The sequence below is a fragment of the Ranitomeya variabilis genome, chromosome 5 (assembly GCF_051348905.1).
Source record: "Ranitomeya variabilis isolate aRanVar5 chromosome 5, aRanVar5.hap1, whole genome shotgun sequence".
Classification (NCBI taxonomy): domain Eukaryota; kingdom Metazoa; phylum Chordata; class Amphibia; order Anura; family Dendrobatidae; genus Ranitomeya; species Ranitomeya variabilis.
This window is the reverse complement of record NC_135236.1, coordinates 270,330,041-270,352,666: the sequence shown is the minus strand read 5'-3', so window position 1 is coordinate 270,352,666 and position 22,626 is coordinate 270,330,041. Positions and strand designations below refer to the sequence as shown.

At 44.4% G+C, this 22,626-nt stretch overlaps 1 long non-coding RNA gene across 2 annotated transcripts in view; it reads left to right on the top strand.

Annotated features, from left to right (window-relative positions):
• The first annotated feature begins 1,662 nt into the window (after positions 1-1,662).
• Positions 1,663-22,626, top strand: part of LOC143775769 (uncharacterized) — a 47,417-nt gene continuing 26,453 nt past the window's right edge. For both annotated transcript variants that reach the window (XR_013215702.1, XR_013215701.1), the window contains exons 1-2: positions 1,663-1,737; positions 3,713-3,815. This is a non-coding gene — a long non-coding RNA (uncharacterized LOC143775769). The remainder of the gene's footprint in view (positions 1,738-3,712; positions 3,816-22,626) is intronic.

Below are 22,626 nucleotides of genomic sequence, written 5' to 3'. Positions count from 1 at the left end.
CATCAATCTCCCATGAGCCATGTACCGTAAAATCCTGAGTGACAACCTCCTTCCCTCCACCAGGACATTAAAAATGGGTCATGGCTGGGTCTTCTAGCAAGACAATAACCCAAAACATACAGCCAAGGCAACAAAGGAGTGGCTCAAAAAGAAGCATATTAAGGTCATGGGGTGGCCTAGCCAGTCTCCAGACCTTAATCCCATAGAAAACTTATGCAGGGAGTTGAAGCTCCGCATTGCTAAGCGACAGCCTCAAAATCCTAATGATTTAGAGATGATCTGCAAAGATGAGTGGACCAGAATTCCTCCTGACATGTACGCAAACCTCATCATCAACTACAAAAAAAGTCTGACTGCTGTGCTTGCCAACAAGGGTTTTTTTCCACCAAGTATTATGTCTTGTTTGCCAGAGGAATCAAATACATATTTCTCACTGCAAAAATGCAAATAAATTTATATAATTTATACAGTGTGATTTTCTGGATTTTATTTTTGATATTCTCTCAATGTTAAAATTAACCTACCCTTAAAATTATAGACTGTTCATGTCTTTGTCAGTGGGCAAACTTACAAAATCAGCAAGGGATCAAATACTTATTTCCCCCACTCTACATTTCTTTTTAACAAGTGATTAATTTCTGTGTTCATCCACCCTGGTCTCTTTAAATGCTTCCAATTCTTCCTTCTTTTCAAGATAGTTACCGATTGTGCAGTGAGAATTTAGCAAAATCTTCTATCCTTCATGTACATTTCTGTGCTTTAGAACATCCAGCCATTACACCTTTCCTACCATCTTTCTGAATCCATTAAAATCTGTCTTTCGGAAGTCCTACTTTAAAGTCCTCATTTCCAAGGGGACATCCTTATGCAAAGCAATGACCAGGACTAGTGTGGGTGCTGAAGGGTCACATCAACTAATCAATCTCTATACTGATGACACCCAATTATACACATTGTCTCCTGACATCACCTCTGCATTACAGTGATTGTCTTTCTGCCATCTCTAACATTATGTCCTCCCTCTATTTAAAGCTGAATCTGTCAAAAACTGAACTCCTTGTATTTCCTCCCTCCACTAATCTACCTATACCCGACATTGCCATTTCCGTGTGTCGATCTATTATTACTCCCCAGCAACATGCCTGCTGTTTTGAGGTCATATTTTATTCAGATTTTTCATTCACCCCTTACATCTGATTACTCACTCGCTCATGTCACCTACACCTCAAAATACTAACTACTCAACTACTAATCGGTCTCTCTCTTATAAAACCTGCCCTCTCCAATCCGTCCTTAATGCTGCAGCCAGGATTGCATTCCTTTCCAACCGCTATACCGATGCATTTACCCAGTGCCAGTTGTTGCACTGGTTTCCCATGCGCTACAGAGTCCAATATAAACATATCACTCTGTTCGTAGGCGGATTATAATAAAGGCGATCTGGGCTACCGCCAGGGGCCCAATGCTCCATGGGAAACCAGGCCCAAATTGCCCTCATCATATTTTTTTTTGTCCACCATCAGCAGCGCTTATCGCCGGTGGGGAGCATTCTCCTGTTGCTCCACTGCAGGCAATACAAAGATGCGGACTTACTGCACACAGGAAGCCAACGTCGCCTTCTCTATGATGGAGCCGATGCGATGACATCATCGTACTAGCTGTGTCATTCAGCATGTATGCACTGGCATTGCCTGGCAAGAAGAGGAAGGATGCTGAGCAAGGGAATTGCTAGGAGAGGTAAGTTTTTTCTTTGAAGTGAATGACCCGGGGTGAGAGAGAGAGCAAAACATGATGAATTGAGGCTGGGTGTGACAGCTAAACAGTATGATAATTGATTGGGAGTGGGAGAGAGACTAAATAGTGTGATAATGAATTGGGTGTGGGAGAGAGACTAAAGCTGGAGTCACACTAAACGACTTACCAACGATCACGACCAGCGATACGACCTGGCCGTAATCATTGGTAAGTCGTTGTGTGGTCGCTGGGGAGCTGTCACACAAACAGCTCTCTCCAGCGACCATCGATCAGGGGAACGACTTCGGCATCATTGAAACTGTCTTCAACGATGCCGAAGTCCCCCTGCAGCACCCGGGTAACCAGGGTAAACATCGGGTTACTAAGTGCAGGGCCGCGCTTAGTAACACGATATTTACCCTGGTTACCATTGTAAAAGTAAAAAAAAAAACACTGTAAAAAAAAAAACACTACATACTCACATTCTGATGTCTGTCACGTCCTCCGCCGGCGTCCACAGGGTTAAAACTGCTTTCGGCAGGAGCGCTGCTAATGCACGCGCTGCTGCCGAGAGCTTCCCTGCACTGAATGTGTCAGCGCCGGCAGTAACAGCGGTGACGTCAATGCTGTGCTCTGCTTTACGGCCGGCGCTGACACAGTCAGTGCAGGGAAGCTCTCGGCAGCAGTGCGTGCATTAGCAGCGCGCCTGCCGAAAGCAGTTTTAACCCTGTGGACGCCGGGGGATGTGACAGACATCAGAATGTGAGTATGTACTGTTTTTTTTTTTACTTTTACAATGGTAACCAGGGTAAATATCGGGTTACTAAGCGCGGCCCTGCGCTTAGTAACCCAATATTTACCCTGGTTACACGTGAACACATCGCTGGATCGGCGTCACACACGCCGATCCAGCGATGATAGCGGGTGATCAGCGACCAAAAAATGGTCCTGATCATTCCCCAACAACCAACGATCTCCCAGCAGGGGCCTGATCGTTGGTCGCTGTCACACATAACGAGATCGTTAGCGGGATCGTTGGTACGTCACCAAAAGCGTGACATTGCAACGATATCGTTAACTATATCGTTATGTGTGACTCAGCCTTAAAGGGTGTGATAATGAATTGGGGGTGGGAGAAAGAGCAAATAGTGCAATGATGAATTGGGGGTGGGAGAGCAAATATTGTGATAATTATTTGGGTTGAATGAGAGAGCAAATAGTGTGATAATTGGGGAGAGAACATAGCATTATAATAAGTTGGAAAGGGTGGGGAAGAAAACAAAGACAAGGTTAATGAATTGGGTGTAGGAGAGAGCACAGAGTATTATAATGAATTAAGGATGGTGAGGTGGGGAGAGCACCGAGTATTATAATGAATTGAGGATGGGGTGTGAGAGAGAGCACAGAGAATGATAATGAATTGGGGTTGGGGTGTGGGAGAGAGAGAGCACAGAGTATCATAATGAATTGAGTGTGGGGGGTTGGAGAGTACAGAGTATTATAATGAATTGAGGGTGGGGTAGAAGATAGAGCACAAAGTGTTATAATCAATTGGAGATGGGGGTGGGAGAGAGAGCACAGAGTATTATAATGAATTGAGGGTGGGGGTGGGAAAGAAAGCACAGAGTATTATAATGAATTGAGGATGTGATGTGAGAGAGCACAGAGAATGATCATGAATTGGGGCTGGGGGATGGGAGAGAGAGCACAGAGTATTATAATTGAGTCTGGCGGTTGGAGAGATTGAGCAGAGTGTTATAATGAATTGGGGGTTGAGGTGGGAGAGAAAGCACTGAGTATTATAATGAATTGAGGGAGGGGGACAATGGAGGATTATAAATTAATATTATAAATGATAGGTTGCAAAATGGCTACTTATACATTAATGGTGGGTGCATGTCTATATTTTGTAACACAGGGTGGTGGATTCTTTTTTCAAGAAACTGATGTAATATATATGTGACCTTTTTATTTTCAGTGGCGCAGTGATCAGTGAGCCAAACTCTGCAGTGACCACATCACGGCTATAGGACGTCGAAAAGAAGGTTTGACAAGATGGAGAAGAAACATAGAAAATGGAGGTAATCAGACGAGACATAAGCGGCAAGCTGCAAATGTTGATTCTGTGTTTGCACGATACAAAGGTCCAGCGTTGGACTGGAGCACCTTGGGCCCTCCAGAGAAAATCATTCTTGGGGCCCACTATGTAGCTACATAGAAATAGATACAAGACCACCAATTGTGCAGTAAAAAGCGCTAATATCAGGGTATAATATAAGGTAGTTTACGTCTTAATTATGTAGCAAGGGTTGGGGTAGCCCCCTCGCAGAATATAATTTAGCCCCCTCACAGAATATAATTTAGCCCCCTCATAAAATATAACGCAGTCCCCTCTCATAGAATATAATGCAGTACCCCACAAAATATACTGCAACCCCCTCAGGTATAACGCACTCCCCACCATAGAATATAATGTAGCACCCTCATATAGTATAATGCAGCCACCACAGAATATAATGCAGCCCCCCATAGAGTATACTGTAGCCCCCTCATATAGTATGATGTAGCCCCCATAATATAATGTAGTCCCCTGAGAATAATGCAGTCCCCCCACAGAATATAATGTAGCCCCCTCATAAAGTATAATGCAGCCCCTCTCCACCCCCATCATTGTCCTCATCACCACCTCCATCATTGCCTTCTCCCCCACCACCCCTATCATTCTCCCCCACCACCTCCATCACTGCCCATTCCACCACCTGCATCATTGCCTCCTCCCTCACCATCATTGTCCATTTCATCACCTCCATCATTGCCTCCCCCACCACCATCATTGCCCATCACCTCCATCATTGCCTCCCCCACCACCATCATTGCCCATCACCTTCGTCATTGCCTCCCCCAACCACCATCATTGCCCATTTCATCACCTCTATCACTGCCTCCCACACCACCATTGCCCATCACCTCCATCATTGCCTCTCCCCCACCACCATCATTGCCCATCACCTCCATCATTGCCTCCCCCACCACCATTGCCCATTTCATCACCTCCATCATTGCCTTCCACAACCACCATTGCCCATCACCTCCATCATTGCCTCCCACCACCATCATTGCCTCCCCACTGTCATGTTCTCAATGGCAAGAGAACATAGCATCAGCATATATAGGAACTAGCTCTTGGAAGATGGGAACTGAGCTGACCATGAACTAAACCTAACGCACAACTAGCAGTGGCCGGGTAGCATGCCTACGTTGATTCTAGATGCCCAGCACCAGCCGGAGGACTAAATAATGCTAGCAGAGGAAAATATTAGTCCTAGCTCACCTCTAGAGAAATACCCCGAAAGGAGACAGAGGCCCCCCACATGTATTGGCGGTGAATTAAGATGAAATAACAAACGTAGTATGAAAATAGGTTTAGCAAATTTGAGGTCCACTTACTACATAGCAGAAGACAGAAAGGACACTTTCATGGTCAGCTGAAAACCCTATCAAAACACCATCCAGAAATTACTTTAAAACTCTGGCATTAACTCATAACACCAGAGTGGCAATTCCTGTTCACAAGAGCTTTCCAGACACAGTAACGAAACTTCAGCTGTGAACTGGAACAAAAATGCAAAAACAAACATGGACAAGAGTCCAACTTATCTAGTAGTTGTCTAGGAGCAGGAACAAGCACAGAGAGGCTTCTGATAACATTGTTGACCGGCAAGCAACTAACAGAGCAGCAAGGTTATATAGCGACTCCCACATCTTGATGGGAACAGGTGAACAGAGAAGATGACAACACCAGTTCAATTCCACCAGTAGCCACCGGGGGAGCCCAGAATCCAAATTCACAACAGTACCCCCCCCTCAAGGAGGGGGCACCGAACCCTCACCAGAACCACCAGGGCGATCAGGATGGGCCCTATGAAAGGCACGAACCAGATCAGAGGCATGAACATCAGATGCATTCACCCAAGAATTATCCTCCTGGCCGTATCCCTTCCACTTGACCAGATACTGGAGTCTCCGTCTGGAAACACGAGAGTCTAAGATTTTCTCCACAACGTACTCCAACTCACCCTCAACCAACACCGGAGCAGGAGGCTCAACGGAAGGCACAACCGGTACCTCATACCTGCGCAATAATGACCGATGAAAAACGTTATGAATAGAAAAGGATGCAGGGAGGTCCAAACGGAAGGAAACAGGGTTAAGAATCTCCAATATCTTATACGGGCCGATGAACCGAGGCTTAAACTTAGGAGAAGAGACCCTCATAGGGACAAAACGAGAAGACAACCACACCAAATCCCCAACACAAAGCCGAGGACCAACACGACGGTGGCGGTTGGCAAAAAGCTGAGTCTTCTCCTGGGACAACCTCAAATTGTCCACCACCTGCCCCCAGATCTGATGCAATCTCTCCACCACAGCATCCACTCCAGGACAATCCGAAGTTTCCACCTGACCAGAGGAAAATCGAGGATGAAACCCCGAATTACAGAAAAACGGGGACACCAAAGTGGCAGAGCTGGCCCGATTATTGAGAGCGAACTCCGCCAATGGCAAAAAAGCAACCCAATCATCCTGGTCAGCAGACACAAAACACCTCAGATATGTCTCCAGGGTTTGATTAGTCCGCTCGGTCTGGCCATTCGTCTGAGGATGGAAAGCGGACGAAAAAGATAAATCTATGCCCATCCTAGCACAGAATGCCCGCCAAAATCTAGGCACGAATTGGGTCCCTCTGTCAGAAATGATATTCTCAGGAATACCATGCAAACGAACAACATTTTGAAAAAACAGAGGAACCAACTCGGAAGAAGAAGGCAACTTGGGCAGAGGAACCAAATGGACCATCTTAGAGAAACGGTCACACACCACCCAGATGACAGACATCTTCTGAGAAACAGGCAGATCTGAAATAAAATCCATCGAGATGTGCGTCCAAGGCCTCTTAGGAATAGGCAAGGGCAACAATAATCCACTAGCCCGAGAGCAACAAGGCTTGGCCCGAGCACAAACGTCACAAGACTGCACAAAGCCTCGCACATCTCGTGACAGGGAAGGCCACCAGAAGGACCTTGCCACCAAATCCCTGGTACCAAAAATGCCAGGATGACCTGCCAACGCAGAAGAATGAACCTCAGAGATGACTCTACTGGTCCAATCATCAGGAACAAACAGTTTATCAGGTGGGCAACGATCCGGTCTATCCGCCTGAAACTCCTGCAAGGCCCGCCGCAGGTCTGGAGAAACGGCTGACAATACCACTCCATCCTTAAGGATACCTGTGGGCTCAGAGTTACCAGGCGAGTCAGGCTCAAAACTCCTAGAAAGGGCATCCGCCTTAACATTCTTAGAACCCGGTAGGTATGACACCACAAAATTAAACCGAGAGAAAAATAATGACCAGCGCGCCTGTCTAGGATTCAGGCGCCTGGCGGTCTCAAGATAAATCAAGTTTTTGTGGTCAGTCAATACCACCACCTGATGTCTGGCCCCCTCAAGCCAATGGCGCCACTCCTCAAAAGCCCACTTCATGGCCAAAAGCTCCCGATTCCCAACATCATAATTCCGCTCAGCGGGCGAAAATTTACGGGAAAAGAAGGCACAAGGCCTCATCACGGAGCAGTCAGAACTTTTCTGCGACAACACTGCCCCAGCTCCGATCTCAGAAGCGTCGACCTCAACCTGAAAAGGTAGAGCAACATCAGGCTGACGCAACACAGGGGCAGAGGAAAAACGGCGCTTAAGCTCCCGAAAGGCCTCCACAGCGTCAGGGGACCAATCAGCAACATCAGCACCCTTCTTAGTCAAATCGGTCAATGGCTTAGCAATATCCGAAAAACCAGCAATAAATCGACGATAAAAGTTAGCAAAGCCCAAAAATTTCTGAAGACTCTTAAGAGAAGAGGGCTGCGTCCAATCACAAATAGCTTGAACCTTGACAGGATCCATTTCAATGGAAGAGGGAGAAAAAATATATCCCAAAAAGGAAATCCTCTGTACCCCAAAAACACACTTAGAACCCTTCACACACAAAGAATTAGACCGCAAAACCTGGAAAACCCTCCTGACTTGCTGGACATGAGAGTCCCAGTCATCCGAAAAAATCAGAATATCATCCAGATACACAATCATAAATTTATCCAAATAATCGCGAAAAATATCATGCATAAAGGACTGGAAAACTGACGGAGCATTTGAAAGACCAAAAGGCATCACTAAATACTCAAAGTGGCCCTCGGGCGTATTAAATGCGGTTTTCCACTCATCCCCCTGCCTGATTCGCACCAAATTATACGCCCCACGAAGGTCAATCTTAGAGAACCACTTGGCCCCCTTTATGCGAGCAAACAAATCAGTCAGCAACGGCAATGGGTATTGATATTTTACAGTGATTTTATTCAAAAGCCGATAATCGATACATGGTCTCAAAGAGCCGTCTTTTTTTGACACAAAGAAAAAACCGGCTCCTAAGGGAGATGACGATGGACGAATATGTCCCTTTTCCAAGGATTCCTTTATATATTCTCGCATAGCAGCATGTTCAGGCACAGACAGATTAAATAAACGACCCTTTGGGTATTTACTACCCGGGATTAAATCTATGGCACAATCGCACTCTCGGTGCGGAGGTAATGAACCAAGCTTGGATTCTTTAAAGACGTCACGATAGTCAGACAGGAACTCAGGAATTTCAGAGGGAATAGATGATGAAATGGAAACCACAGGTACATCCCCATGAGCCCCCTTACATCCCCAGCTCAACACAGACATAGCTTTCCAGTCGAGGACTGGGTTGTGAGATTGCAGCCAAGGCAATCCTAGCACCAAATCATCATGTAGATTATGCAGCACCAGAAAGCGAATAATCTCCTGGTGATCCGGATTAATACGCATAGTTACTTGTGTCCAGTATTGTGGTTTATTATTAGCCAATGGGGTGGAGTCAATCCCCTTCAGAGGAATAAGAGTCTCCAAAGGCTCTAAATCATACCCACAGCGTTTGGCAAAGGACCAATCCATAAGACTCAAAGCGGCGCCAGAGTCGACATAGGCGTCCGTGGTAATAGATGACAAAGAGCAAATCAAGGTCACAGATAGAATAAACTTAGACGGTAAGGTGCAAATGGAAACAGATTTATCAAGCTTTTTAGTGCGCTTAGAGCATGCTGATATAACATGAGCAGAATCACCACAATAGAAACACAACCCATTTTTCCGTCTAAAATTCTGCCGCTCGCTTCGGGACAGAATTCTATCACACTGCATACTCTCTGGCGACTTCTCAGTGGACACCGCCAGATGGTGCACTGGTTTGCGCTCCCGCAAATGCCTATCGATCTGAATAGCCATTGTCATGGACTCATTCAGACCCGCAGGCACAGGGAACCCCACCATAACATCCTTAATGGCATCAGAGAGACCCTCTCTGAAAGTCGCCGCCAGGGCGCACTCATTCCACTGAGTAAGCACAGACCATTTACGGAATCTTTGACAGTAAATTTCCGCTTCATCTTGCCCCTGAGATAGGGACATCAAAGTTTTTTCTGCCTGAAGCTCCAAATGAGGTTCGTCATAAAGCAACCCCAAGGCCAGAAAAAACGCATCCACATTGAGCAACGCAGGATCCCCTGGTGTCAATGAAAAAGCCCAGTCTTGAGGGTCGCCCCGGAGCAAGGAAATCACAATCCTGACCTGCTGTGCAGGGTCTCCGGCAGAGCGAAATTTCAGGGACAAAAATAATTTGCAATTATTTCGAAAATTCTGAAACCCAGATCTATTCCCCGAGAAAAATTCCGGCAAAGGAATTCTCGGCTCAGATACAGGTGCATGACAAACAAAGTCTTGCAAATTTTGTACCTTCGTGGCGAGATTATTCAAACCTGCAGTTACACTCTGAAGATCCATTACAAACAGGTGGACACAGAGCCATTCAAAGATTAGAAGGAGAAAAAAAAAATAAAAAATTCTCAGCAGACTTCTTATTTCTCTCCTTTCTCAGCCAAGGATTTTAACCCTTTAGTAGGCCGGTCAAACTGTCATGTTCTCAATGGCAAGAGAACATAGCATCAGCATATATAGGAACTAGCTCTTGGAAGATGGGAACTGAGCTGACCATGAACTAAACCTAACGCACAACTAGCAGTGGCCGGGTAGCATGCCTACGTTGATTCTAGATGCCCAGCACCAGCCGGAGGACTAAATAATGCTAGCAGAGGAAAATATTAGTCCTAGCTCACCTCTAGAGAAATACCCCGAAAGGAGACAGAGGCCCCCCACATGTATTGGCGGTGAATTAAGATGAAATAACAAACGTAGTATGAAAATAGGTTTAGCAAATTTGAGGTCCACTTACTACATAGCAGAAGACAGAAAGGACACTTTCATGGTCAGCTGAAAACCCTACCAAAACACCATCCAGAAATTACTTTAAAACTCTGGCATTAACTCATAACACCAGAGTGGCAATTCCTGTTCACAAGAGCTTTCCAGACACAGTAACGAAACTTCAGCTGTGAACTGGAACAAAAATGCAAAAACAAACATGGACAAGAGTCCAACTTATCTAGTAGTTGTCTAGGAGCAGGAACAAGCACAGAGAGGCTTCTGATAACATTGTTGACCGGCAAGCAACTAACAGAGCAGCAAGGTTATATAGCGACTCCCACATCTTGATGGGAACAGGTGAACAGAGAAGATGACAACACCAGTTCAATTCCACCAGTAGCCACCGGGGGAGCCCAGAATCCAAATTCACAACACCCCACCATCATTCATTAGAAAAAATACCAGTGATTTAATATATCCAACTATTTAGAATCACTCATGCATAGACTATATAAAAAGGAGAACCAAGAGTTCGCTAAATATAATCATTTATTACTTCAAAAGATTTAATACATAATAAAATTGGATAATATACATCAAATACATATTAGGTGAACTACCCAAGTGAGTACAACTGACCGAAAGTCCACAGAGGGTAACCAACTATGAGGGAGTGTCTCCAGAAGTACTGGAGTGTACTTATGACTGATCCAACACTCTCTAAGCTCCTGAAAGATCGTCCAATGATGACGTCTAGAAGGAGTAGAAATCTCAAAGATATTCTGGTATCCAGCCATTATGTTCCCTCCCTCCCAGGAAACAGTTTTGGCTCAAAAGGCCCACCAATGGGATGTTTCCCATGCGGAAACTGCATCTCATGTAAAAATATCAGTCGAACGTCTGAATTTGAGTCAGTGGAAGGAAAAAATTACCGCATAAAACATCATATAACGTGTAACACGACTCAAGTTATTTATTATGCGGTATGCAGTTGTCCCAAAATCTACATTGGGTTAACATCGAGACGTTTGGGTACCCGCACACGAGAGCACGTCAGGGACATTATGGCGGCGGAAACAGAAAAGGATGTTCTAAAACTTAAAACCATCCCGCGCCATTTCAAAGAATATCATAAATGTAACCCTGGGGTGCTCCGTGTTAGGGGTATCGAACATATTCAATGTGGGATCAGAGGAGGTGATATTCACCGCCTATTAGCACAGAGGGAATGTAGGTGGATCACCATCCTGGGAACCCTTACCCCTAAAGGTCTGAATGAGACACATGGTTTCTCATCCTATCTGTAGTCTTGGCTGGCATTCCCCCCCCCCCCCCCCCCCCCTGAATATAACATCCCCCTTTTCCACTAAACTCCATCCAGATTTTAATCTTGTCTCAGTTTATGTGCTTTTAATTGTATATTTATTGTTATTTTTGTTGTTTATCATTTTTAATAGCTGTGATTGATACACGGTGAATGAATCATGTATATGAAACAAGTACACTAAGAGATACGTCACCAGTACTTGAGAGAGGAAATAAGCAAGATGGGATCACCATGAACAAAAGGAATCTGATGTGGACATGCTGGATATGGAGCCTCTATATTGGTCATGTGATATAAAATAGTAAATGGTGATTGTTGTGTCTTGATCTAATTCTTGTACTTATATGGAATTCTTTTGTGATTATATTCTAAATGTATTCAATTACTGGCCTTTTATCTTAATGTTATGGATATAATATTGATAATACTCTTAAAAATATTTTTTTCACTATTTAATGCAAAATAAGCAAGCACTGTTTTATCACTATATATCGTCATGATATTGTTAGACCGGTCATGTTAATCTACAATTATGACATGCAATATTTGGCATGTAAAAGCACTATTTTGTATTGTTTTTATAAGCACTAATTAGCACCTTTGATTATATTAATCCGCTGTTGCTGTTATCTTCTGGAGGGTAACCTGTCACATTTGGTTACCATTGTGATATGTGATAATTGGCACTTAGCACTTTTTGTTTATGTATAAGCACTAACAAGCACTTTGTCAGCATGTTTACCTGCGACTGTTCTCTCTGCACTGTGCAGTCTCCGTCCTTCTAGGGGCGTGATGTTGGCCTGGCGCCGGCCCGCTCATGTGACCTGGTGGGCGGAGCTGCACTGTGTGGACAGACGGAGCATAAAGAACAAGACTAGTGCAGGTCATGTGACCTGGTGGGCGGGACCACACTATGTGGATAGACGCAGCAGGAATATGTAAGTTCAACGCTGGTGGAACATCGGAGAGACACATTTTATAAGTATATATTCACGGCGGTCATGCGTCATGGATTATTATGACAGCATGGCGCGGATTTTATTATACATAAACACAAGTACTGCAATTACTTTCTGCACAGTAACGGGGGTTAACCCTGAGTTTCTATGGTTACAGGGCGCTTAGATTAGCGCATGCGCACTTTGTATAGGTAGGGATAGGTTGTTGCAGAACCACATGACCGGAATGGTTTAGTATTAAAAGGCACTGGGATTGAGATGTAGCCACGCCCCCTGAGGAAGCGAGGCTGTTACAAGCACGCGAAACGCGCGTTGGGGTGATCGGGGTCCTCACAGGAGTTGGATACCAACGAATGGGTAATTATTACAGTTATTTTTTACACGTAAACAGGCTGGTATACTAAATATAGGCATGGGAGTAAGGTGGACGGTTTAGAGAATGAGCATTTAGCTGCAGTGTCACAGTTTACTTTGAGAAAAATCACACTAAGCTGTTACCACCTACCACACTTATGTATTAGCCTGTTTGGGTATATTTGGTTACCCTCTGTGGACTTTCGGTCAGTTGTACTCACTTGGGTAGTTCACCTAATATGTATTTGATGTATATTATCCAATTTTATTATGTATTAAATCTTTTGAAGTAATAAATGATTATATTTAGCGAACTCTTGGTTCTCCTTTTTATATACCCCACCATCATTGCCTATCACCTCCATCATTGCCTCCCCCACCATCATTGCCTCTCCTCACCCTCATTGCCCATCACCTCCATCATTCCCTCCCTCACCATGATTGCCCATCACCTCCATCATTGTCTTCCCCACCATCACTGCCCATCACTTCCATCATTGCCTCCCCTCACCTCCATCATTGCCTCCCCACCACCACCATCATTGCCCATCACCTCCATCATTGTCTTCCCCCCCACCATCATTGCCCATCACCTCCATCAGTCTCCCTACCACTATCATTGCCCATCACCTCCATCATTGTCTCCCCCCACCAATATCATTGTCCTTCACCACACACACACAGCTCACCGCAGCTCATCTCACACACACACTCTCTCTCTCTCTCTCTCACACACACTCTCACACACACATAACACACAGACACACACACACGCAGGCACACAGCACAGCTCACCCCACCCCACGGCAGCAGCTCATTCCAGCAGCCTCTTCCTCGCTGGATTCCTGGAAGCTTTCTGACTGAGACAGCAGCACGCTGGATGATGACGTCATCCAGCTGGGCTGTCTCAGACAGGAAGCAGTATGCCGAGAGGTGGGCTGCTCTGTGAGTCTGTGTGCCTGCGTGTGTGTATGTGTGCAGTGCTGTGTGTGTGTGTATGTGTGTGTGCGGTACTTTGTGTGTGTGTGTGTGTGTGTGTGCGTTGCGGCTTTACATGCGGGCAGTGTTAGCTGCACCCTGCAGCTAACGCTGCCCGCTATTAAAGAGAAATGGTATTCACGCCCATAGGGGCGTGGGGAAGCGTGAATATTCATTTGGCTTTAGCAGCAGGGACAGGATCCTGTCTCCAGCTGCTGCTACTGGCACAGGGCGGGCCCCCTTGACTTAGGGGCCCTATAGCCACTGGCAAGGGGCCCATGGAGCAGTGTGGGGCCCTAGGCAGCTGCTGGCCAGTATGCCAGCAGGTGTCAGTGCCTGGGCCCACCGGAGAATCCTCCGGTTCTCCGATGGGCCAGTCCGAGCCTGCAAAGGTCTCTGTTTACATGAATGACTGGCGGCAGTAAACTACGCATGTTTGGTAAACCATTATCGATCGGTGGTCGTTCAATGGTCTGTTTACACAAAACCTAAGATAGAAACAAAATGAGCATATACCCTGTAACTAAATAAGTAAAAGCAAAAGCCATCCCACCAACATCAAGGTATAATCAAATTTGACGCTGGTGGGATGGCTTTTACACTTTTTTTTTAATTTTTTTTATTAAAAAAGCTGTTTACTAAGTTCCCCATGTTATTTATATGCAGGGCTGACTGGCCCAGGTGGCAAAGAGGCAAATGCCCCCCGGGCCGCTCCCCCAGCAGCTGTTCAGGGCTGGCTACCTGGTGGTGGCTACAGCCACACAGCAAATTGTGCGCAGCCATGTCTGCTGTACTGTGACACAGCTGGCAGCAGACACAGCCGCATCACAGTTAGCACACACGTCTGCGCTGGGGCCAGGAGCTATGCTTGGCTGTCACCTTGATGGCTGTGCAGCTACTGCTCCCTTCATGTTCTCTATACTTCCAGGTTAGGTGTTGGGAATGCGCGATGGCGTCCTCACGCACACGCCGACATGACCCGGATGCTAGAAGCAGAGAGGCACTGCAGGGGAGCGACTGGTGAGGTAAGTATGAAGAACTTTTTGGTTTTCTTTATAAAATAAATTTTATGGTGGGTAACTGCAAGTTATGAAGTGGGGGGTGTAAGGAGGCTGCACATGATGGAATTTGGGGGTTAAAGGAGACTGCACATGATGGAGTGAGGGGGTAAGTGGGGCTGCACATGATGAAGGTTGAGTGGGGCTGTACATGATGGAGTGGGGCTGCACATGATGAAGGGGGAGTGGGGCTGCACATGATAGTTTAGTGGATAAAGGAGACTGCACATGATAAAGTGCGGAGAGTGGGGCTGTACATGATGGAATGGGGCAGCACATGATGATGTGGGGGTAAGGGGGATTGCGCATGATGAAGGGGGAGTGGGGCTGCACATGAAGTGGGGGGTAAGGGGGACTGCACATGATGAAGTGGGGGGTAAGGGGGACTGCACATGATGAATTGGGGATTAAAGGGGACTGCACATGATGAAGGGGGTAAGGTGATCTGCACATGAAGTGGGGGGTAATGGGGACTGCACATGATAAAGTGGAGTGTAAGATGGACTGCACATGAAGTGAGGGGTAAGGGTGACTGCACATGATGAAGTGAGGGGTAAGGGGACTGCACATGATGAAGTGGGGGAAGTAAGGGGACTGAACATGATGAAGTGGGAGAATGGGACTGCAGGACTGCACATGATGAAGTGTGTCTGATGTGGGACTGCTCATAATGAAATGGAAGGGGGATAGGGGGCTGCAAATGATGAAGGGGCACTGCAGATGAAGTGAGGGGGTGATAGGGGACTGCAATGAATGAAGTAAGGGGACTTCAAATTAAAGTGGGGGTACTGCAAAATGATAAATTCAGTGTGAGGGACAGGGGACAGCAATTTAATTGAAGGTGGGGGTGGGGAGAGCAAATGATCAATTGAAGAGGGGGTGGGGAGAGCAAATGATGATCTAGGGGAAGAACAAATAATGAATTTTAAGGGTGGGGGAGTAAATGATGTATTGAATGTGGGGTAGAGCAGTTGATAATGAATAGGGCATGTAACTATAATGAATCGGGGTTAGGGTTAGAGTGGTAGGTACATAGTGGGGGGTGTTGAGGATGAAGTGACTGGTAATGAATTTGGGGAAAGAGTACAGGTGCTAATTAATTTATATATTAAATGGGGAAAGTGGCTATTTATAGTTAGTGGGTGCACAGTGGTGGATTATAATTTATATTTGGAATGGTCGGTTAATAATAATAATTATGATAATTTTATTTCTATAGTTCCAACACTTTACATTTTAGAGGGGACTTGTACAGACAATGGACATTAAGCATAACAATAAACACATAGATCAACAGATACCAAAAGGAATGAGGGCCCTGCTCGCAAGCTTACAATCTATGAGGTTGCATAATAACCAATTATATATTGTTTGTGGGTGCACCTCTGTATTCAGATGTCTAGTGTACACCATGTTCCAAATTATTATGCAAATTGGATTTAAGTGTCACAAAGATTTAATTGTTTTGTTTTTCAAATACACTCGTGGATGGTATTGTGTCTCAGGGCTCAATGGATCACTGAAATCAATCTTAAACACATGTGATCATTAGTTTTCCAGGTGATTCTAATTAAATAAAAATTACTTAAAAATGATGTTCCACATTATAAAGCAGACCACAGGTTTCAAGCAATATGGAAAATAAAAAGGATCTCTCTGCTGCTGAAAAGCATTAAATAGTGCAATGCCTTGGTCAAAGTATGAAAACATTAGATATTTCACGAAAACTTAAGAGTGATCATCATACTGTCAAGAGATTTGTGACTGAAACAGAGCACAGACAGAGTTCATGCAGATAAAGGCATAATGAGGAAGGTTTCTGCCAGACAAATTCATTGGATAAAGAGAGCAGCTGCCAAAATACCATTACAAAGCAGCAAACAGTTATTTGAAGCTGCTGGTGCCTCTGGAGTCCCTCGAACCTCAAGGTGTAGGATCCTTCAAAGGCTTGCTGTGGTGCATAAACCTACTATTCGGCCACCCCTAAACAGTGTTCACAAGCAGAAACGGTTGCAGTGGGCCCAGACACACATGAAGACTGATTTCCAAACAGTCTTGTTTACTGATGAGTGTAGTGCAACCCTGGGTGGTCCAGATGGATGGAGTAGTGGATGGTTGGTGGATGGCCACCATGTCCCAACAAGGCTGCAACGTCAGCAAGGAGATGGAGGAGTAATGTTTTGGGCTGGAATCATGGGGAAACAGCTGGAAGGGTCCTTTAAGGTACCTGAAGGTGTGAAAATGACCTCGGCAAAGTATATAGAGTTTCTGACTGACAACTTTCTTCCATGGTATAAAAATCAGAATTGTGCCTTCAGGAGCAAAATCATCTTCATGCATGTCAATGCACCATCTCATGCTGCAAAGAATATCTCTGAGTCATTGGCAGCTATGGGGATAAAAGGAGATAAACTCATGGTGCGGCCACCATCTTCCCCTGACCTCAACCCTATAGAGAACCTTTGGAGTATCATCAAGCAAAAGATCTATGAGGGTGGGAGGCAGTTCACATCAAACCAGCAGCTCTGGGAGGCTATTCTGACTTCATGCAAAGAAATACAAGCAGAAACTCTCCAAATACTCACAAGTTCAATGGAAGCGAGAATTGTGAAGGTGATAACAAAGAAGGGTTCCTATGGTAACATGTGACTTGGCCTGTTAGGATGTTTTGGAGTTAAATAGCTTTTTTGTTCAGTGAATGTGACCTCCTAATGCTGCAAATTCCACAAATGAGCATTTTCAGTTCTTTAAAACAGATCAAATGTTTAGAAATTCTACTGTGCCTAATAATTTGGAACAGTGCATTTTGAGTTTTTATTCATTTTGGAGATTATACTGTTATCATTGGGAGGTTTCGCCAATAAAATTCGATGTATACTCTAATGGGTGATGACTTTTATTAGATTGACTGTCATTTGCACCAACCATTTAGGAAAATCCGAGAAAAATATAATTTGCATAATAATTTGGAACATGGTGTAGAAGAAACGGAAAAAGTGGGGAATGCGGTCTGGAAGCCGTGCTCTAGGTAACTGTGTTATTTTATGCAGAGACGAGTCCTGGCTGGAAGAAGTGATGGCAGTCTGTGCTGGATAAAAATGAAAAGCAAAGATGAAGGACTTCAGCTAGAGACATCAGTAGTGAGTCAGGGTATTACCTGTACACTGACACTATACACTGTATACTATATACAAAGCTCCTGTGTATAATGTCACTGGCAGTGGTGATCACTGTATTACCTGTACACTGACACCTTATACAGATCTCCTGTGTATAATGTCACCAGTGATCACTGTAGTATCTTTACACTGACCGTAAATACAGAGTTCCTGTATACAATGGCACTTAGTGTTGTGCTTTTTTAAAATTAATGATTAGTATTGTAGTATACTAGTAGTAAAATAGTATACCTATAATATGGGCACTCAAAGTAAATGCTCCGCCATCGCAAATGATCATATAAACCAAAGAAGAAATGGACACCAAAGCTAAAAGTAACAACTTTATTAGAAGACTATTAAAACAATACATAGATGTACAAGTAAGTATATAAATAAAACCGATGCAATAGAAAAAATGAATGAAAGGCGACACTAGTGCCACGTACAAAATAACAAGCTACCCAGCAGAGAGAGGTTGGTATATCCTAGTCCCACAAAAGGTATACAAAAGGTGCAATGATAAATTTATATAAGCCTTAAATATTGGTGGTGACAAAACCAACCGGACATAAAGTCAGGATTATTCATGTAATAGTTTTGCTGGTAATAATCAGGTGCGGGGAGAAACTGAGTGTGCAAATAGATTGAAGTATAAATAAATAAATAAATAAAATACAATGCAATATCTAATATAAAAAGTAATGATGCGGCAAACGTGCCCTATCCTGCCAAACCATCCTCAGCACATCAGTGCACATATACAGGGAAAGTCCCGAAAGGGTATGAGGGAAAGACAGTATACTTACTAAATATTAGATGCACACACAGAATCCCCCTGCGGCCGTACGTGGACAAAGGAGCCCCGACGCGCGTTTCGCAAATGCTGCTTCCTCGGGGGGCGCTCAACCGAGGAAGCAGCATTTGCGAAACGCGCATCGGGGCTCCTTTGTCCACGTACGGCCGCAGGGGGATTCTGTGTGTGCATCTAATATTTAGTAAGTATACTGTCTTTCCCTCATACCCTTTCGGGACTTTCCCTGTATATGTGCACTGATGTGCTGAGGATGGTTTGGCAGGATAGGGCACGTTTGCCGCATCATTACTTTTTATATTAGATATTGCATTGTATTTTATTTATTTATTTATTTATACTTCAATCTATTTGCACACTCAGTTTCTCCCCGCACCTGATTATTACCAGCAAAACTATTACATGAATAATCCTGACTTTATGTCCGGTTGGTTTTGTCACCACCAATATTTAAGGCTTATATAAATTTATCATTGCACCTTTTGTATACCTTTTGTGGGACTAGGATATACCAACCTCTCTCTGCTGGGTAGCTTGTTATTTTGTACGTGGCACTAGTGTCGCCTTTCATTCATTTTTTCTATTGCATCGGTTTTATTTATATACTTACTTGTACATCTATGTATTGTTTTAATAGTCTTCTAATAAAGTTGTTACTTTTAGCTTTGGTGTCCATTTCTTCTTTGGTTTATATACTAGTAGTAAAAGTTGTACACTCCCTGACAGAAGTAATGTCGCTTATCCATGTTATGTAAATAAAAGCTTATAACCTGATGTTAAATTCATCCATTGGTTGTATAAATTATTCTTTTGAAAGCTGAAACCTTCCAAAATGTGGTTTAGGTTAAGAAAATAAATTGACATTAATGCAGAAATATTGATCAGTTAATGGACACAGAATGGTCAGATTTTAGCAAGACAAAAGTTTTGTCGCCTGGTCATATAATGCACCCAATCCTAGTTTACATCCTCACTAGTGTTGAGCATTCCGATACCGCAAGTATCGGGTATCGGCCGATACTTGCGGGTATCGGAATTCCGATACCGAGATCCGATACTTTTGTGGTATCGGTATTGAAACAACATTAATGTGTAAAAGAAAGAATTAAAATAAAAAATATTGCTATACTCACCTCTCCGACGCAGCCTGGACCTTACCGAGGGAACCGGCAGCGTTCTTTGCTTAAAATGCGCGCGTTTACTGCCTTCCGTGACGTCACGGCTTGTGATTGGTCGCGTGCCGCCCATGTGGCCGCGACGCGACCAATCACAGCAAGCCGTGACATAATTTTCTCGTCCTGAATGCAGAATTAGGCATTCAGGACCTGAAATTATGTCACGGCTTGCTGTGATTGGTCGCGTCGCGGTCACATGGGCGGCACGCAACCAATCACAAGCCGTGACGTAATTTTAAAATGCGCGCGTTTCCTGCCTCCCATGACGTCACGGCTTGTGATTGGTCGCGTCGCCCATGTGACCGCGACGCGACCAATCACAAGCCGTAACGTAATTTTCAAATCCTGAATGCCTAGAATTAGGCATTCAGGACCTGAAAATTACGTCACTGCTTGCTGTGATTGGTCGCGTCGCGGCCACATGGGCGGCACGCGACCAATCACAAGCCGTGACGTCACGGAAGGCAGTAAACGCGCGCATTTTAAGCAAAGAACGCTGCCGGTTCCCTCGGTAAGGTCCAGGCTGCGTCGGAGAGGTGAGTATAGCAATATTTTTTATTTTAATTCTTTCTTTTACACATTAATATGGATCCCAGGGCCTGAAGGAGATTCCTCTCCTTCAGACCCTGGGAACCATCAGGGATACCGTCCGATACTTGAGTCCCATTGACTTGTATTGGTATCGGGTATCGTATCGGATTAGATCCGATACTTTGCCGGTATCGGCCGATACTTTCCGATACCGATACTTTCAAGTATCGGACGGTATCGCTCAACACTAATCCTCACCTGTGCTCAGTAGATGATCAGTTATTTAGTGTGTGTGTATAAAAAGAAACCCAGCACCCCAGACCTTCACTTGAACTGCAACTTGAGCTCTTGACAACATGCCAAAAATCCACCCTGCGACCAAAGCCTGGATTATCAAGAGGGCTGAAGACCAGATCCACTGCAAAGGTGGCGGGCACCTTTAATGTGTCTCAGCGTCAAGTACAAAGAATTAAAACAAAGATTTGAAGAGACTGGAGATGTGTTTGACTAGCCCAGGTCTGGCAGACCCCGCAAGACAACTGCTCAGGAGGAATGTTTGTTGGTTAAAAAATCCAAAGCAAGCCCCTCTTCCACAGCAGCAGAGCTCCAACAGGTCTGGTCACCTCAAGTCCCTGTGTCAACTAGTAAAAGTTAAATTCACCGCACGTGACACGCCGATCGTTAGCAAGGTGCGGGAGCGCCGCTTGTCATAACAGACACTGTAGGTCCACACTACTGGACAGGATCTTCCATAGGCGGACATTTAGATTACAATAGAGCTTATATTGCACCGCTGAGACTTTCCGCCTTCTCTGTATATCACTATCTTAGCTGGAACAAGCGATTACGTGACAAAGGCTCTGGTTGAGCCGAAACGTTGTATATAAAAAATCACAGATGCTGTAATATTCTGTTACGCTCCCAGTTTATGTATAATAAATTTATACCAGACTTTGCATAAGAAACCTAGAGAGAGTGCAGTGAGTTTAACTTTTACTGTTATTCTGGGCCATTGGTCCGTTACACCAGCACCTCGCCATATTAAGGCTGAGTGCACACCTAAACCTTTACCTGTGTCAACTAGAACAGTTTGTAGGATTCTGTCTCAAAATGGCCTCCATGGTCGAATCAGTGCCCAGAAGCCAGCACTAAACAAAAGGCAAATAAAAAAACGTGTGTCATTTGCAAACTCCCACAGCCTGCTAAATAGATGGACACGTGAAAAGTGGCAGAAGATGGATTTCTCTTCAGTAGAATTACACCACAGCTGCCACAAACACTGCAGGAGACTTACTGGAGCCAGTATGGATCCAAAATACACCCAGAAGACAGTTACATTTGGTGGTTGAAAGATCATGGTCTGGGGTTACATTCAGTATGGGGGTGTGCGAAACATTTGCAAGGTGGAAGGCAATATCAATAGCCTAAAATATCAAGAAGTATTAGCTACCGCTTATATTCCAAATCATAAAAGAGGTCAAATTCTGCAGCAGGATGGTGCTCCATCTCATACATCCATCTCTACAACAAAGTTCCTCCAGGCAAAAAAGATCAAGGTGCTCAAGGACTGGCCAGCCCAGTCACCAGACATGAACATCATTGAGCATGTTTGGGGAAGGATGAAAGAGGAAGCTTGGAAGACAAAACCAAAGAATCTAGATGAGCAGCACAACTTCATTCACCAATGTTATTCAACATATATTTGTATTTTAAGTTAATTATTTGTCTGTGGGCAACAAAAATTTTGTCTTGCCAAAATCTGACCATTCTGTGTCCATTAACTGATCAATATTTCTGCTTTGATAACAATTTATTTTCTTAACCTAAATCACATTTTGGAGGGTTCCAGCTTTCAAAAGGATAACTTATGCAACCAATGGATGAATTTAGCATCAGGTTATAAGCTTTTATTTACATAACATGGATAAGCGACATAACTTCTGTCAGGGAGTGTATGGTGGCATCATTGGTCTTTGTATAGAATGTAGTTTCATGTAGATGTAATGGTGATATTATAATATTATGTATTCTCTGTGTAGTGGTGATAGTACTAGGCACTGTGTAGCTGTATTGTTGTGTGTATGTTTGTAAGTAAGCTCCGTTATGACACCATATCTAAGCAGTAAGCTTGGTTCTGGTACTCTATCAATGTAGTAATCTAGATTATGGTACTGTATGTATGTCGTAATCTCAGTTCTGCTCCA